Source organism: Choloepus didactylus, chromosome 4 (genome assembly GCF_015220235.1).
Source record: "Choloepus didactylus isolate mChoDid1 chromosome 4, mChoDid1.pri, whole genome shotgun sequence".
Classification (NCBI taxonomy): domain Eukaryota; kingdom Metazoa; phylum Chordata; class Mammalia; order Pilosa; family Megalonychidae; genus Choloepus; species Choloepus didactylus.
Window position 1 is genome coordinate 116,731,911 of NC_051310.1, and position 18,142 is coordinate 116,750,052.

The window sequence follows — 18,142 nt, forward strand, 5'->3', positions numbered from 1 at the left end:
AAAAGCCTGTAGACATCCTTCTCTCTCCTTATAAAAGGAGTCACACCACATGTACATTAAATTGCCATAATGTTTACAAAGAAAAATGATTTTAAAAGTGCCCAGGGTATGCTCCGTAGCACTATATTAACAGTAAAAGATGGAAACCACCCACATGTCCATCGGTAGGGGACAAGTTGAATAAGCTAGAGCAAATGCACACAGCAGAGGACCATGTGGCTGTACAAAGGAGTGAGGAATATTTCTAAACACCACTGCGGAATAAGAGCCATGGTCGATCAAGTGAAAAAATCAAGGTAGAGAAAAGTATGTACCATATGCTATGGATTAGCTAAGAAGGGGGGGAAATGTGAAAACACACACATTTGTTTATACACATACATATTTTTTAAAAGCCAGTGTTTATCTAAAGATGAACCATAATTTTCCAACTGTTAACTCTTGGGCAGGAGGAAACAGGATGGAGAGGAGAGTGGGGTAATACCTTATTCTATAGATGAGACTTTTGAACCTTGACAATAGTATATGTGATTATTAAAATATTGAATTAGAAAAAGGAAATCTCTAAAAACAGAAAATAAAATAAAACCAATGAACCTAACTATATATGCAGTTGGTGGCACAATCACACAGAGAAGTATTCTAAATATGTTTAAAACACAGGTTATTGTGTATAGAGTGCAGGATAGAGGAAATGAAAAAATACGGTGGTATCCTGGGAACTGGGATTTGAGGCACGGGTGAAAAAATGCAGATGGTAAATTGATGACACTAATAAAAAACCCTATATAAATGAATTTCAATTGGAAGTGTCAGTACAAACTAATAATGTGTTTTATCTTCATATGTATTATATATATACATAAATATATACATATATAGACATATATATACACACATACATATAGATATATACATATACTCCCTAGTTCTGTCCACTGGAAAGATCCAGAAATGAAAAAGAATCTACTAACAATAAACATGCATAGTTTCTATACTATAGTTTTTAAATACTCAAAGAAACCAGAGCTCCCTGTAGAAGTAGCTGATCCATATCTGGGGCAAGAAATAAATAGGACAAAGCTGGAATTTTGTGTAACACCAGAAAGCAGGCACCCATCAAAGAATATAAGAGTCATGTCAAAAGGACCCAGGAGTTGACTTGAATAAGTTCCCACTGGCCAAACATGGGGCAATTTGAGCATCACTAAGAAAATTAAATTGGAACACAGGAATTACATTTACACTGAAAAAAAAAGAAAAAAAAACAAACCCCAAAAATACAACCTCAGTGATCATTTTTGGAGGATGCTGCTAGGGAACCAACTCACTGGTTTTGAAAGTAAAGGGAAACTATCAGGCATTTATCCTGTCTTTCCTATATGAACCTCAGAGTAAACAAATAATTTGATCAAGTGTGTGTTTCTCCTTATAGAAGTATTCCGGTATATAAGAAAGAAGGCATGATAGAATTAGAATATCATTATTTTATAATTACTAATGAAATTAAAGAATAGAGGCAATGATCATTGATGAGAGCATCACAAAGAAAGACTGCCAGTCATTAGGTATTTCCTAATGAAAATACACAGCCTGCCTCTGATGTATTCTTGTCCCCCCTGTGGGTGGGACAAGGGGGGAGGACTACACACACACACACACACACACAACCCCACAACAACCCAGATCTGAATCTGATAAAACCTAAAGATTTAACTACCAAATCATAGAAAATATAAGGAACAGAGGAACATGTTAAATGGCACCATGGGGAAGCAATCATGAAAATCCAGATTCTGGAAAACTCTACAATAAGGTTTTTAAACCTTGACACTTTGGGTGGGACAATTCTTTGTTGGGGAGATGAAGAAGCTATCCTGTGCATTAATTTAGCTACCCGCTAGATCCCAATAGCCTGTGACAAGCTAATATGCCTCCAATGTTGCCAAATGTCCTGGGTAAGAACCATAGGACAAACAACCCAGTTTCTTCAACAAATTGCAAGGGGAGATATGATGGAGGGGGGGGGGGAAATGCATACATCAAGGGCTTAGAGAAATATCAACTAATTGCAATGAATAATCCTTATTTGGATCCTGACTCAAAGAAACAAGGAAAAAAACTTATAAGACAATTGAGGAAATGTTACATTAACTTGATATTTGATGATATTAAATAAATATCATTAATTCTTGTGTTTTACATGGTGTTCCAATTTATTAAAGCTGCCATTATGCAAAATACCAGAAATGGATTGGCTTTTATAAAGGGGATTTATTATGTTACTGATTTACCATTCTAAAGCCATAGAAGTGTCCAAACTAAGGCATCAACAAGAGGATGCCTTCACTGAAGGAAGGATAATGGTGTCCGGAACACCTCTGTCAGCTGGGAATGCACATGGCTGGTATCTGCTGGCCCATTGCTCCTGGGTTCTGGTTTTGAAATGGCTTTCTCCAAAATGTCTCTGGGCTTCTGTCTCTCTTAGCTTCTCTCTCTCAACCTCTGTGCATCCTTGCTTATTCTCCCAGGGTGTTTCTTTCTAAGCATCTGGGGGACCTCTCTTAACTTCTCTGGAGCAAACTCTGGACTTCATCTCTTAGTTTAGCATCTCCAAACATCCTTCTGTCTGCATCTCCTAGCATCTCCAAGCATCTGGGTCTGTGTGGGCTCTCAGCTCTCTTAAGGATGTCAGTGATCTAATTAAGACCCATCCTGAATGGGTGGGGCCACACTTCCAGGGAAATAATCTAATCAAAAGTTCCCACCCACAGTTGGGTGGGTCACATCTCCTTGGAAACCATCTAACAAAAAAGGTCCCAACCACAATAAGTCCACTCCATAAGAGTGGATTAAAAGAACATGGCTTTTCCTGGGGTACATAACATTTTCAAACTGGCACAGGTGGGATAAGGGATTATAGTTAAGGTTTTTAACAGTCCTACCTTTTAGAGATATTTACTGCAACAGTGACAGAAGAAACAATAAATAGCAAAGACGTGCTTCAAAATAATGGGTGGGGAGGGGGGGAGGCAGGGAGGGAGGAAGGAGATAAGATGAAACAAGGTTGACTAAGAATTGATCATCACCAAAGCTGAGAATGGGCACACGGATCACAGTACAATTCCCCTCACTTCTGAATATGTTTGAACTTCTGCAGAGTAAAAAGACATGAATCCAGCAAGCAGTTCCACACCCATTCCTCTCCGTGGGCGTGTAAGCCCCAAAGTGACTGTGGGCGAGAATATGAAAATGTATAGTTCCCCGAGCTTGCTCTGTTTCTCAATACCTCCCAGGGATCAAACTTGATGGTAAATGTGATTCTATTGCTTGCAACATGGCCATTAAACACAAGAGCCAATTATTCAACAGCAAGCTATTTAAAAGATGGCAGAAAAGCCTGCTGTGTTGGACTGACCAGAAAATGGAATGCTGGCCTCCAATGTGGCACATTTCCAAGGGATGTTCAAGAGCAATTTTGTCTATAAGGGACTTTTGCCTATGTGCTGAATTTAGAAGTTCAGTTCGATGTAAGGCGTGACTGCACAGCACTGAAAGTTTACTCACAGTGGAAGGAGCCCAAGTCCCTGCTCAACCTCCATGAGCCCTAAATGGCTGACCTCCAGGCTTCACTCTAGGTAAGAGAAAAATAAACTTCTTCTGTCTTGTGTAACCCACTGTGATTTGCAGCCTTTTCAGCTATAAGCAGCAAAACCAACATCAACTAAGCCAGAAATGAACTCTACCTTTTCTTGGAAATCTAATTTACCCTGCTAGGAGTATCCCCTTCTTCATCTGAACTTACTCTCTTCCTGCCTATCTGTCACTTATAGAAGAGTCCTCTGCACTATAGTTTTTGCAAATATGTAAATAAGAACAGAGCAAGACCCACATCATTGTATCCTCCACTGATCTGATTTTTATTTCTTTCCTTTCTGGTTGGAGTATTTGGATACGCTTCCTGTGAACCCAACATTCTGAGAAGAGTGGCCAAGGAGATAAAAAGAGACTCACTTTTTTTTTTTTTTTTTTTAATCATCATTTTATTGAGATATATTCACATACCACACAGTCATACAAAACAAATTGTACTTTCGATTGTTTACAGTACCATTACATAGTTGTACATTCATCACCTAAATCAATCCCTGACACCTTCATTAGCACACACACAAAAATAACAAGAATAATAATTAGAGTGAAAAAGAGCAATTGAAGTAAAAAAGAACACTGGGTACCTTTGTCTGTTTGTTTGCTTCCCCTACTTTTCTACACATCCATCCATACACTAGACAAAGTGGAGTGTGGTCCTTATGGCTTTCCCAATCCCACTGTCACCCCTCATAAGCTACATTTTTATACAACTGTCTTCGAGATTCATGGGTTCTGGGTTGTAGTTTAATAGTTTCAGGTATCCACCACCAGCTACCCCAATTCTTTAGAACCTAAAAAAGGTTGAAGAGACTCACTTTTACAGTGCTCCTCACCCCGTGCCTGCATCAAACTTTCCAAAGGGACAGCAAAATGAACCAAGCATCCTGGACAACCTAGATGCACTGGACCACAAGTTCTCCTGCAGGGGACACTGAGTCATTCTTCATCGCTTAGATGTAAATAGACTAAAGAATATATAATTTATTTGGGGAATCATTAAATGCAAGTAATATAAAAGACATTTTAATTTTCATTAATTTCCTTCTCTTGACAAAGTGTTGGGTTCTGTCTTCCTTCTGGAAGCTACATTTCTAGGTGTTGGATAAAACTTTGACAAAGATTTAAATCGTCCAAACAGATTTGGCCCCCTAAATCACTTTTATCCAAGTTTCACTGGGCTTTTCTAACTATGAAGACTAGTGATTTTTGTATAATGGAACCAAAAAAATTGGTTACAGAAATAACCCTATTTGTTCAACACTCTATCCTACCCTTACAATCAATCAATATAAAAATAAAAATAAACTTCAAGTACAGAATTAAACTGTTGGAAGCTGACAGTAGGGTAGCTTTGGACTGATTATTACTATCAAATTAAAATGTGGGAAATCACACTTCATCACCATTGTGAAAGAGTAAACAATGATTCCCCTATACATACACTAAGGTCAGATATCTCTTTCATAAGCAATTGAGGCCTAATTCTAAAAATTTTTCCTTTTATTCAATACATATTTGGAGGTATAAACATAAAAGGTCAAGATATTTGGAAAATAAGCACCACCTTGACCTAATAGGTAGGTAAAACTCCATCCATGGCCACCACTCCTCAACGTGCTACTTGAGTAGAAAGCCGAAGACCAACTCATTAGTAACTTCAGTTTATGGAGAGGCTGTGGGATCTACTGCTAAGGTTTCACCTTGTATCTGCAAGCAGCCTGGAGTAAGGGGAGGAGAAAATTCCACCACTGTGTGAAGGACCCATCTTCCCATCTCCTAGGGCACCACCATCCATAGTAGGTAATTCACTAAATACAGTTACACAAAAAGATTTACGTAGACCACCGCATTAAGGAGAGAAAATGAAGTACTAAAAGTAAAACTTTATTGTCTTTCCAGACTTTCTTCTAAAATAACTACAAGAATGTACTAAAATAATCAAATTATCCTGATGCATATACATATATACTGTGTATCACGAGCTTTAAGAAAACAATTCAGTACTGACGACTGACAAAGGACCTTTTCCCCCTTACAAGAAGGGTGGGTATGAAATCCAATTTCCCAATTCAAACTCATAAAGGAAACATTAAGTAGATAAGGATATTCCCACTTCCGGTCACAGTAGAATTCCATAGAATGAGCTCCGGGTTACAAGGTATACCTGCAGCAAACACCAGGCTGGAGATCAAGTAGAGCTGACTGTTTCTTAGGAGTGATTTTCTAGGGGGAAGGTGGAGGTTTGTTGAGAAAAGTGTGCAAGACACTCCAAGAGACAGAAAAGTCATTTCCAACCTATGAAACCAGAGCTGGTGACTATCACCCCAGCCTGCGCGGGACCCAAGGAGGTCGTGGAAAGTACTGTAGGCCTTGGGTGATGACTTCACCTGTCTCAACTTCTTCACCTGAAATGCCAGCTGTAGGAGGACCAAAGATATCAATCAGGCCCCGATCCCTGGAATTCCTTATGTGGAAAAAGGGTCATTATTAGTCAAAAGAGAAAATGCTGCTTATTAGTTTTTAATCATCAGAATCAAGTTATAGATAAATCATGGAAGGTTTAACTGAGATTAAAGAAAAGAATATACATATTGACAAAAAGGATAATATATTAATTAAAGCTACAGCTGCCCCAAATTGAGAAGTTGGAAGAGGGTAGAAAGAAATAGTGCAGAACAAGAAATAGGCTGCAAGTGTCATCTGAGGGTGCAGAGGTAGCTGTGAAGGACTCAAAGCAGAATCAGAAGGAGATTGGGACAGTGAGAGTAGCCTAGTCGGTGTCACGAGACACCAAGGAAGAGCCTGGAAAACTGACAAAGTAAGTGCTGGTGCTGCAAGCATAATATTTACACATGTGGAAACTACAGAAGAAGAAGCAAAAAATCACCCCCCATGCACAAAAATGGCTGTCTTTGGGAAGCAGGACTAAGTAAAGGAAGTGGTAAGGCAAGCAGTGTTGCTTTTCATTATAAGCTTTTCTGTGACATTTGCAAACATCACTTTGAATTTAAAACTTGTTTAATGAAAGCTTCTCTCTAAGAACACTGTTTAGATCATAGCAGTAGGATTCTTCTCAACTCTTACCAGGCCCTACTTACAGTGGTGTGTTGAAACTATTGCAGATGGTCTACAGTCATGTTTAAACTCAACAAGCACGCTAGTTATTTTATGGATCCAACTGATTTGTTATAAATAGAATACAATAACAATGGCTTTTATGACCATTTTAGATTTTTGCAAAGTGGGATGTCACAGATAAAAAGAAGAGCAAGTTTTACAGGTTCAAGTTCTTTAAGAGAATCATTTCAACGCAGGCAAAAGTGATCCAGAGCCATTGAGGCCGTGAAAGCTAATCAGTTCTTAGATAGAAAAGGCTCACATCTTGAGTTCTCCAGGAGGGCTTTTTAACTTTGAAAGAAATTAACTGATGAACATAATTAGCCAAAAACTCAAGGAAACAACACAGCCTATTAAACACACGGAGCTATAAGTTTAATTATGAAAAACAGTCTGCCCATTGTTACTGCTGTTGTTCTGAAACATTTACTGAGCACTGAGAGCTGAGCTGGGACCTCAGCAGACACCCAGGAACCCTGATGACAAGACGATGCTCATTAGGACTTGCAGTCACCCGGGAGCCCGCAGCTCTGGAAGCAACCGTGGTGCCAACTAAACAAGCAGAGTGACCTAAAGAAATCAGCTAATGGAGGATGGCAGGCAGACAAAGTGCATAAAGGATTACATTTTTAATGAAGAAAAGGAAGCTCAGGAACAACTTATCTTCACTGACGTCATAGCCCTTGAGTGACTGATACAGTATGACAAATAGCTGTGTAGATCCTGCTTTGAATTTCACAGATTCAATACCCTCCCTAAAGTGCAGTGGGAACTAAAAATTCCCAGCGAGCCAAAAACAATGACTTTCATTTCAAATGGGCTTTAAATATTTTTCTTACAAGCCTACAAGGAAAACTGTGGTAAGTTCGAATAATGTGTTTATTCTCAAATCTGGAATGTATCTTGAGTCATTAAGTAAAGCGCTAAACAAATCATTTATCACATGTCCCCCTTTTCTATCAACCTCTCTCTTTTTTTCTCTCTCTCACACGTGCACACACACATGCACACATGCAATCTTTCAAAGCTTTCTGTGAAGCATTAGTAGCTCCAGGCTGTCTCAATATCTTAATTGCTCATCCCCATAAGATCTCATCCAGCATGTCCTGGCCTTCCAAAAGGCTCAAGGATGTAATTGATTGATTGCTTTGCTCATTCATTAGATTTTATTCAACCTTGGACTGGTCTGGATCCCTTAAAGCAAATTCTGCTTCTTCTGGTCTATATCAAATAAAAACCAACTGTTAGCATTTATTTATGACTTTAGACACTTTGAGAAATGTCAAGAATTATTGACTTCAAGTTTCAAGTTGCCATACATTTAAGAGAAATGTTTCCAATTGTTGTTTGAAACAGCTTTTCCCTAAAAAGGGCAGTGAATAAATATCCCCAGGACAGAAGCAAGCCAACTGAAGCCTACAAATTAGGCAGTAAACCAACAATTTTGTTTACAGAAGGGAAAACAACCAGGTAAGTTTGTCAAATTTCACTGAAGTTTCACAGGAAAGAGGAATGTTTAAACAAATGAAAGCCTGAAATCACTGGTGAGGGAATTCAAAAGAACCAAAGCACCGTGTTCCAGTCAGCGCACACGACAGAAAACATCATGGAAGTTTCAGAAGCAGCTAGGGCTGTGCACGCTTCCTGGAATAGGGGCACCGTGGCTCCTTCCTCACATTATTTCATGGTCCTAATAACTGAGTCCATTGGTCCCTCTCTGTCCTCCAACCACCTACTCCTCAAGTAATCCCCACACCCCAAGAAAAGTAAACAGAAAGCACAGTTTCCATTCTCTACAGACCCAAGGCATAAAAATGCAGCCAGCACATCCCTTTCTGAACAGAAATCTTGGAAAAGGCATATGTTGTTGTGCTTCCTGTCCACTCTGCCTTTCTGCCAGGCCAGACTACCTATGTCCTGTGCAGGGCCCACACCAGGATGCCCAGATGATCCCTGTCCCACCACCCTCAGCTCCAACATCTCGGCTCTCTGCCCTCAACTTCTACCCAGCCTTGAGGTTCTCGCCCATCTCCCTCCCCCTCGCTCTCAGCAAGCAGACACTTATCTGCTATTTACCACACACAAACACCTGGCCAGAGGATGCACCACAATGGGAACAGAGGATTCTGTGCACTTTTATCAAACTATTTAAAATGCCTGCCAAGTTTTCATTTTTACATTGACTGGAAGGCAGCTCATAGCTAAATTTAATGCCCACATGGATGTGCCATTTTTATATGGGGTCCTGACAAAACAATCTCTCCTCTTCTTCCACTTGGCCTCTGACTTCTCAGACTTAGTTCAACCAGGTTGGCTGTCACAGCACTTTCTGGAAACAGGCAAAGTAGAACAAGAGTACAGTTCTTTCCTGCTTCAGAGAAACCAATAGTTTTAGAGACAGAAGAGCCTTAAGCAACTGCATACTTCAATATATTTCCCAGTCCTAGTTCTCAGATTAATGTTGGGTAGTCTATGACTAAGAGTCACTAGTTGCAGAGAAATGAGAAAGATGCGGGAAATGAAGAGCATTTTTCATAATGCCAAATATGGACAATGTATGACATTCCTACTATTTTAGTATTAAAATATTTTTTATTTCATGAAATGATGTTAGTAGATGGTAGTTATTCTGTAAAGATAGATCTGCTATTATAGAGAATTCCAAGCACAAAGAAGAGACAATAACTTTAACAATTACCAAATTTGTTTATATATAGAAAAAAAAAATTGACAAGCCTATGTTGGTCTTGAAACTTTTGTTACCTATTCCACAAAATCCAAAATGTAGGAACAACTAGGCTGAGCCAGCCTATAAATTTTACAGATGAGAACACTGGGACAACCAGAGATTCATAACTTGTCATCAGTTGTGCTGCTGGTCAGGAACAAAACTGGCATATCTGGATGTGCCATAATGCAGCCTTTACAAAATTATCTTACATTGGCTGTCTCTTCTTGTTCACTTTTACTTAGTTCCTCTATCACATCTGTGAAGTGGATGGACCCTTCTTGCTTCAACTGTTACCAAGTCATCCCCAGTTCTCTGTGACTTGGAGAACTGACCATTTAGCACCTTACTCCACAGAAACCCAATCTGAAGCAGAGCAACACCACAATCAATTGTAAAAATCAACAAAATGGCCCAACCACAGTTAAGAAATGGGATTCTTGAGTAAGGACATTCACATGAACCAATGGAACAGAATGAACATCCAGATACAGCCTGGTTTAACCTTGTCAGACCTCAACGGAGGCACACCTCAGGCCTGCAGAAGACTCCCGGTGCACGTATCCCTGACCAGGCTATTTCAAACACAGAAGGTGGACCAAGCAGTCCCAGCTAGGACAACCAAAGTAGAAACCAAGAATCCACAACCAAAGTTCACTCTATCTCATGCTAGAGTAATCATCTCCCAACCTTGGAAGGCTCCAGGAACCCCAAATCATTTCAATTCAAAGACCATTATAAGTTTCTATATTAATTTCGTACCCACACCTCAAAAAAAATTATTCATGAATAAAACAGGTGTGAATGAATGATGAGAATTGGTAAAGTAAAAAACCAGCTACTCATCTCCTCTTCTAGGCCCCACCAAACTAGCAGATGGAATAATTAAACATCAATGGAAGCCATGAGACCAGGCACTTTCCATGCCTCCTGCCTCACAGAACATGGTGACGATCAAATGAGACAGTTTAAGCAACAGGGTTTTAAAACTTTAAGGTAAACCAACGTAGGATGGTGGCCAAATTTGATAAAAATAAAGTCTTTGTTTAAGGGACTCACCCAAATGTTCAGTTTACGTAAAGAGTTGATTCCCCTGAAGATATCCTGAAGCATCTGAGAAGTCTCCAGCAGCAATACCTAAAACCATAATAAAAACCATTGGAATCAAGTGATGTTGCAGACGTCCGTTTTGGAAAAAGCTTCTGTCTATACATTTGGCCATTTCCTCCACACTAAGCATGAAAAGAAATAACTCAGGAAACAATGAATTTCCAATGCAACACATGGGCTGAGAATTTTCTTTACCAACAGGGAATTGAGGTCCCAAGATATTTATTTCAAAGACCAAAGTTATGTTACTGTTGGCAGAGGCAAAACATACCCCTCCTCCCCAAACCCTGTGGTTAAGAATGCTTAATGTCTAGTTTATAGATGGATGAGGAGAAAAATGGAGGAAGGGAAAAAAAAAAAGCACCGAGCGTTCTTTTTTACTTTAATTTTTCTTTTTCACTTTAATTTTTATTCTTATTATTTTTGTGTGTGTGGTAATGAAAATGTCAAAAATTAATTTTGGTGATGAATGCACAACTATATAATGGTACTGCAAACAACTGAATATATGCTTTGTTTTGTATGACTGCATGGTATGTGAATATCTCTCAATAAAAATGAATTTAAAAAAAAAAAAAAAAGAATACTTAATGGCTCTGAATTTGAACAAAAACCAAAGGATATGCATCCCTCTTCTTTACCCATCCCCAATGGCTCAAATAAAAATCTCAGGCACTGCACTCTGGTTCTTTATAAAATTATCTTACATTGGCTGTCTCTTCTTGTTCACTTTTACTTAGTTCCTCTATCACATCTGTGAAGTGGATGGACCTTTCTTGCTTCAACTGTTACCAAGTCATCCCCAGTTCTCTGTGACTTGGAGAACTGACCATTTAGCACCTTACTCCACAGAAACCCAATTTGAAGCAGAGCAACACCACAATCAATTGTAAAAATCAACAAAATGGCCCAACCACAGTTAAGAAATGGGATTCTTGAGTAAGGACATTCGCATGAACCAATGGAACAGAATAAACATCCAGATACAGAATCAAGTGTTCATATGAAACAGACCCAAATACATATAATCAAATTCTGGTAGGTATGAGAGATTAAAAGGTGTTGTTTAGCTATTTAGGAAAAGGGAAAATCTGGATTTTTCCATCTCTACTTATGAAAAAATAAACTCCCAATAGTTTCAAATGAGTACTGAAAGAATATAAAGCTGAACTGTTTTATAATATAGGAACAGGAAAGACTTCTTTAAGCATGACACAAAAATCTCAAATATAAAGGACTGAGACATTTGGCTGGTTAACATGTTTTAAAAATCTAAAATAATTGAATGGCAAAAACAAAACAAAAATGAAAACAAACCCTCATACTTTTGTCAAAAGATAAAACAAAAAACTAAGAAAAATATTTACACATGAGACATACAAAAGATTGTTATCCTTAATATGCAAAAATGCCTTAAAATCAGTAAGAAAATTAATATTCCCCCCAAAATGGATAAAACAAATTATTACACTTTCCACAGAAGAAATAGTAATAAACATAGGAAAAATATCAATTATAGAAGCAATGAAAAAATACAATTTTAAAAAATTGAGGTCTTACTTTTCACTTATCAGAATTGTAAAGATTTCAAAGACAGACAATAGTCAATGTTATGGAAACTCTCTTGATGGAAGCATAAATAGGAAAATCATTCTGCAGCCACTTAGGCAATTGTGTCAACTTGTAAAATGGCATATCCTTTCATACAGCAATCCCATTTCTAAGAATTCAAAGCACACAATTGTGTAAGCGGATTGTTTATAATCATGGGGGGAGGGAGTGAATGCCCTAAAGACCCACACAAATAGGAGACATGTTAAGTAAACTGAACAGACATTGAAAATAATGATGCAGGTCTGTAAGTCTGATAGGAAAAGATATCCATGAGCACTTTATTTAATACTGAATGAATAGAATAGGTAAATGACCATGTGCAATATGATTCCATTTGTATTTATATGTGTGTGTGTGTCTTCCCAGATGTCCAGAGAAAAGTTTAGAAGGATGTTTATCAAAATAATTACAGTCACCTCTGGTTATCAGAATTTTAGATGGTTTTTACTTCTTTCTTAATCGTTTGATTTCATATAATGAGCAGGAATTATTTTTGTAAAGAAAACTATGGTATTATTTAAAAATTTTAATCTATTGTTCAGGTATAAAGTAATGTACTACATAAATTCTACTTTCTTTCTCTGACAACTGTCCTCTCTGATTGTGCCAACATGCGTGTCATCTGTGCTGGCAGTGAACACTGACTGGGAAGCTCCCCTCCTCACCTCTGAGGGACACTCTGTCCTTGCTTTTGGGTCCCTAAGACACCCCTGTATCCTTATAAATCTCCTTTTTGTACTCAGGCTAGCTCAAGAGAGTTTGTTACTTGTGCCCAAAGAAGTCCTACCCAATATAGTGTTTCTATTTTCCAGCTTCTCAATCATCCCATTTCATTTGAAAACAGAACAATAAATCCTGTAATCATATAGATGCAGATTTATCTTACACAAATTCACCTAATGTTTATGACCTATAGTTGCAGCAACCAAGCAAGAAGTTCAAAGCTAGTATAAAAAAGGCAAAAAAACATTTCAGTAGACAGAATCATTCCTGACTAACAAAGGAATTGGCAAGAGACTATTTCCATAAGAATAAAAACAAAGGAGACATAACTGTCCAGATGGGCCATTCCTATGGTTAAAATACTCCCCATTATAACATGTTTAACCACTTCACAAATTTATTTTTATTAGGTTGTATTTATATATGAAAAGCTTTTTTTCCTGTTTAGACTATAAAATACCGAAACGTATTCCCATAATGGGCCCATTATGTTCAATTTACTTCTAGTAAACAAATTTATACTTCTTATTGCTTATTTTTAAAGTTTCAGGAGTTCCATGTAACACATGAATCCTCATAATACCATAATTATAAATCTGGCCATAAAGCCATACTCCCTTGTAGATGTGCAAATCCCTTTATAGGTTTGCTAGATGTAAAATACAGATCCAATAAAACCCCCTGTCTCCCCACCAAAAAAAAAAAAACACCCCTAGAAGATAGATAAAAGAAAGAACCACTATCCAGTTTCAGGGATGAGCACTTAAGACTTGACTCAGACTAGAATCTGTGACTCAAGGCCCAATCCAGACAAACCCACTCTGTTCTGCCCCCTCGTCAGTGCAGGCATCTTTCTGAATGGATGGGTAGAGGAAAGGGAGAGAGAGACGACAAGTCCACATTTGAATCCAAGACACACTAGGACTTATGAGACATATCACTGCACTTAGGGAAGACAACAGTTCAGTGGTTAAGAGGAAAGCGCTTGATCCTTTCTGTCACTTACTAGTCCTTTGGCCCCAGTCAAGGGACTTAACCTCTCTGTGCCTCAGTTTCTTCCTCTGTAATAATGCCCACCAAAAGGGCTATTTGAAGATAAAAGGAGGTAATATACTTAAAGCAATTAGCAAAACTCAATAGGCAAACATGATCTTGTTTAACCTCTAGCTCAGTCAGAGCAGTGGTAGAAACTCATCATTTGTTGTCTGATCATCACAGCAAGGTCCCCAGAGAACCCTGGAGATGGGATACGTCTTCACTTAGGCACACCTATGTATTTAAAGTGCAGATTTTAAACATGAATAAGATCCTTGCAAGTAAATAAAAACATTTTAAAGGTGGCAGGAACTTTTATTTAAAGGAGCTGTGCCTTAAATTAAGTAGCCTTCTCCAATCATCACACAATAAATCATTTGGCAGCTGCCACATTGTGCCTTTTCTGGGGTATTTCAAGAGACACAGGTGAATGTGAGTGAAAGGCAGCAAAAGCTACTGCCTAACATGCTTGTCATTACCAGCAGGCTGCTAGGGCAGGACTCACCTCTTCTGTATCCCGGGGATTTGCTACTGGCTTGGGAACTTGAATATACCCCTTAACCTCTCAGAGCCCAAGGCTGTGCATCCTTGGAGCTGAGCTGTTAACACTTAGCTATTTCAGATGTTGTGTGGATAGATAAAGATGTTAGCACAATGCCTGGAATGCAGTAAGTGTTCAGCAAATGTTACTCTACAATTAATTATCAAGTTAATTGCAATAAAGAAACAAAGCATTTGTATGGACTTGAGAAAACACACATTATCTGACTGATAACATAAAAGGCACTTTCTCAACAAGACAGTTTTGTGGACTCTTCACTTTTCACTTGGCTTGACCTACACTGGAGTGTGTGGCCAACTCACAGGAGATCTGAGGAGCCACCAGGGTCAAAAGCCACAAAGGGCCTGCTCAATGCATGTGGCCGACACTTCACCACATGCTACAGATCCCAAGTGGCCAAGAACATATTTGCCATAAATTTTCATTAAAAGGCAGGGAACAGCGTAACACAGCACTGAAGCTTTGCCCTAACACCATCTGTACAAGCATAAATGGGGCCCACATGGGCACCATCCCAAGTGTTTTTGCTGCCCAAACTTACAAGAATGCTTTTATAACATTCAACCAAGCAAAGAAAAGAAAACCCATTAGATGTAGCTGAGGATGAACAGAGTATTCTCTTGGCTTGAAGTTATCCCTAAGGCTTGAGACATTTACGACTAATTGCTCGAAACACTAAAATCTAAGATGCAGAGAAATAAACCAAATAGTTGGTCAGCAGCCCTAAATAGAGGTGGGAAGAGTCAAAAACAGAGAAGGAGAAATTTGGAAAACAAAAGTCTCTCTACCTTCTCCAACTTGCTTGCCAAGGATTTGTCGTTCATGTGATTTTTTGGAAAACTTGCGAATTCTTCCAGTGTAAGGAGAGCCAGCGATTGACTGAAGTACAGACCCTCCATGTAAGATTTCTGACTCCAAGGGGAGATGTTCAACTTTCTTTCCGTGGCTTCCCCTGGCTGACTTTCCAACTAGAGGCCAGGACAAGGTAAAGGAAAGGCAAAAAAGCCCAAGCCTTCAGCATTAGCGCGAAGACCTTCTGAGATGGGAAACAACAGGGCAAAGAGAAAGGGTTAAGTTTTTCATCTTCCCCTAAAAGTAGCAATACAGCAAACTAGGAGGTAAGAGATGTTACATGGGAAAAAAAGATTCTTGGTATAAATGAGAGAAATGCTGCTTTACACAAAGTTAAAAGAGTTTTTCCAATTCAGAATATTTCAGACCCTTTAGCCTGGGTAACGTCGATTATGAGTCAGTGGCTCTAACCTTGTTGGGACACAGATTCTTGATTCATTTATTCCTGTGGTCTAAGTCTCAGGACAAGTGTCCCATACAACACACTTTGGGAAATACTGTTACAATAAGTTCTTTCATGAAAATGATGATTAAGGGCTCATTGTGCCCCACTGTACTCACAATTAAATGACTAAGTGCAATCCCTATAAATGATGAGTTAATAGTGCAAACAATCTTAATACTAAGCATCGTGAAATACCCATTTTACTGGGAGGGTGACAGAAATCCTATAATTCTGCTGCTTTATCTCCCTCAGTCTTTAGATGCTTTTGAAAACTGGAAAAACAGAGTTGCCACAAATTCCTTATTGTTTCAAAAACACTTAAAAGAAAAATTAATCAGTAACATGTGTAACTAGACTATAAGCTCCATGAGAACAGGGACCCCATTCTGTACAGGCCTCTACCCTCGGCCGGTAACACTGCTAGGGACAAGGATGCCCCAGAGAATATAAAAAAATGAATAAACTGTTTTTAAATTTATCATTAACACACTATTTTAGGAAATGGAAAAAGCATATATTCTGCATTTTTATAGTTTAAATTGATTTTGAAATGCTAATTATAAAAAGAAAATCACATTTCTCTTTTTGTCAAAGAAGTTTTGTTTGCCCCATTTCATTACTACCATACTCATCCATCCTTTGCAACCTCCAAACCAAAAAAAAAAAAAAAAAAGAATTAAAGGATATTTTCCTTATGACTTCTAGAAGAAACTTTTTGTCTCTAGACCAATCACTATATTCAATACATTATTACAGTCAATTATTTTCATTAAAAGCCCAATTAACTAACATTCAAATAACTAGGAATTTCAATTAATCAGAACCATGCAGAGGTTCTCCTCTGGGGGAAGGAAAAAGAAACACATCCATCTTTTAGAAGGAGGCAACTAAACAAAAATAAGTTTTTATCACTGATTTGCTTACAAAGCAACTAAGCATGGAAATACAGATATGGAGAAATATTGTATCCTATACTACTAATTAACATCCAATATTCTGAACATAATGTTTAAAATGACAACCCTGAGAACTTGCAACATCTTCAAATGAACAGACAAAAACTCATTTTTGCTAAACTCAATTGACTATGACAAATAAAACCTGGCAATGCATTTTAGAAAAATTTGTAGTGACTGATTTTCTTTTTTAAAGGCATGGGAGGAGGAAACAGCAGCCAAATAGTGTTCTAATTCTCCTTGATCATTCAGAAAATTAATTAGACACTTCTCCACCCCAATACCTTATACAAAGCAGTTAATGGCAAAGGTTTCCCTGTTTAGAAATCCCATATTTTGGCTAGGCTAAATTCTGATCCACTGCAGTGGTCCTACCCAGTCCCACCTGCTTGTCAACACACTCCACCACCAGAGTAACTGGCTAGGACAGTTATGCTTTCACCAGCATTTCTCTAAAACCCTTCAGTGGATTGGGTCCTCACTCCCTATAAAACTAAGGCCAAGCTCCCAGGCCTCAGGGATCTCCAGTGCCTGCTTCCTACCTCTTGCCGCACATGCCCTGGAAGTTCATGCTCCAGCATCCCTGAGCCATGGTCCTGGGGCCCAGCACCTTCTGAGCTGCTTCCCCTGTGGGGCTTTGGTGTCCAGCCTTCATGCTTAAAATGCACCCCTCCCAACCCTCCATTGGGCCACCCATCAAGTTTCACCTACTCCAGAGAGACTTCAGTGATTTCTGCACTTACCATAACACATTGAAACAATTTAAGTGTCTATATTTCCCCTAGACTGTGAGCTCCTTGAGAGCAGGAACTGTGGCTTTCCCCATATTTCTATCTTCAGCTCAGAGCATGATTCCTAATACATGTAAGTGCTCTGTGAATTAACAAATGTACCATGTATGATCAGTAACTACAGGAAACTGGGGACAGAGGGTGGGGGGCCCTCAAGAGGCTGTGCCATGGCAGCAAGTTCAGGATGGGGTCAGGAGCGTGTGTGCGCACACTCAAGCAAACACACACATATGCACTAAAGAGCAGGGGCTGCCTCATTCTATGACCATCCTCCCAGTACTTCATGGTCCCCAACTAAACCCCCCTTTTCTTCTCTTGGTCCCACGGATTGGCCAATTACTGAAACCTGGTGTTCCTGAATAAGCGTCTCTCCTGTTTGGCCTGTCATCAATCAGAGAAATACACCATTTTACACTTAATGCCTGCTTTCCCATCCCCAAAGCAAACAAAGGTTTTATGAGAAATAACGGTTAGATAATGGTGCAAAAGATCTCCACCTCTATATTATTCTCCCATCCTTAAACCCTAAAATAGATCTATCCATCTGTCTATTAT

The 18,142-nt window shown here is 38.8% G+C and overlaps 1 protein-coding gene across 6 annotated transcripts in view; it reads right to left on the reverse strand.

Annotated features, from left to right (window-relative positions):
• TLN2 (talin 2) overlaps positions 1 to 18,142 on the reverse strand; it is a 473,758-nt gene that overhangs the window by 279,131 nt on the left and 176,485 nt on the right. For 5 of the 6 annotated variants that reach the window (XM_037833797.1, XM_037833796.1, XM_037833791.1 and 2 more), the window contains one exon: positions 10,559 to 10,636. The exons of the other annotated variant lie outside the window; for it this stretch is intronic. The gene's annotated coding sequence lies outside the window, so the exon portion shown is untranslated. The remainder of the gene's footprint in view (positions 1 to 10,558; positions 10,637 to 18,142) is intronic. 6 annotated transcript variants of the gene reach the window in all.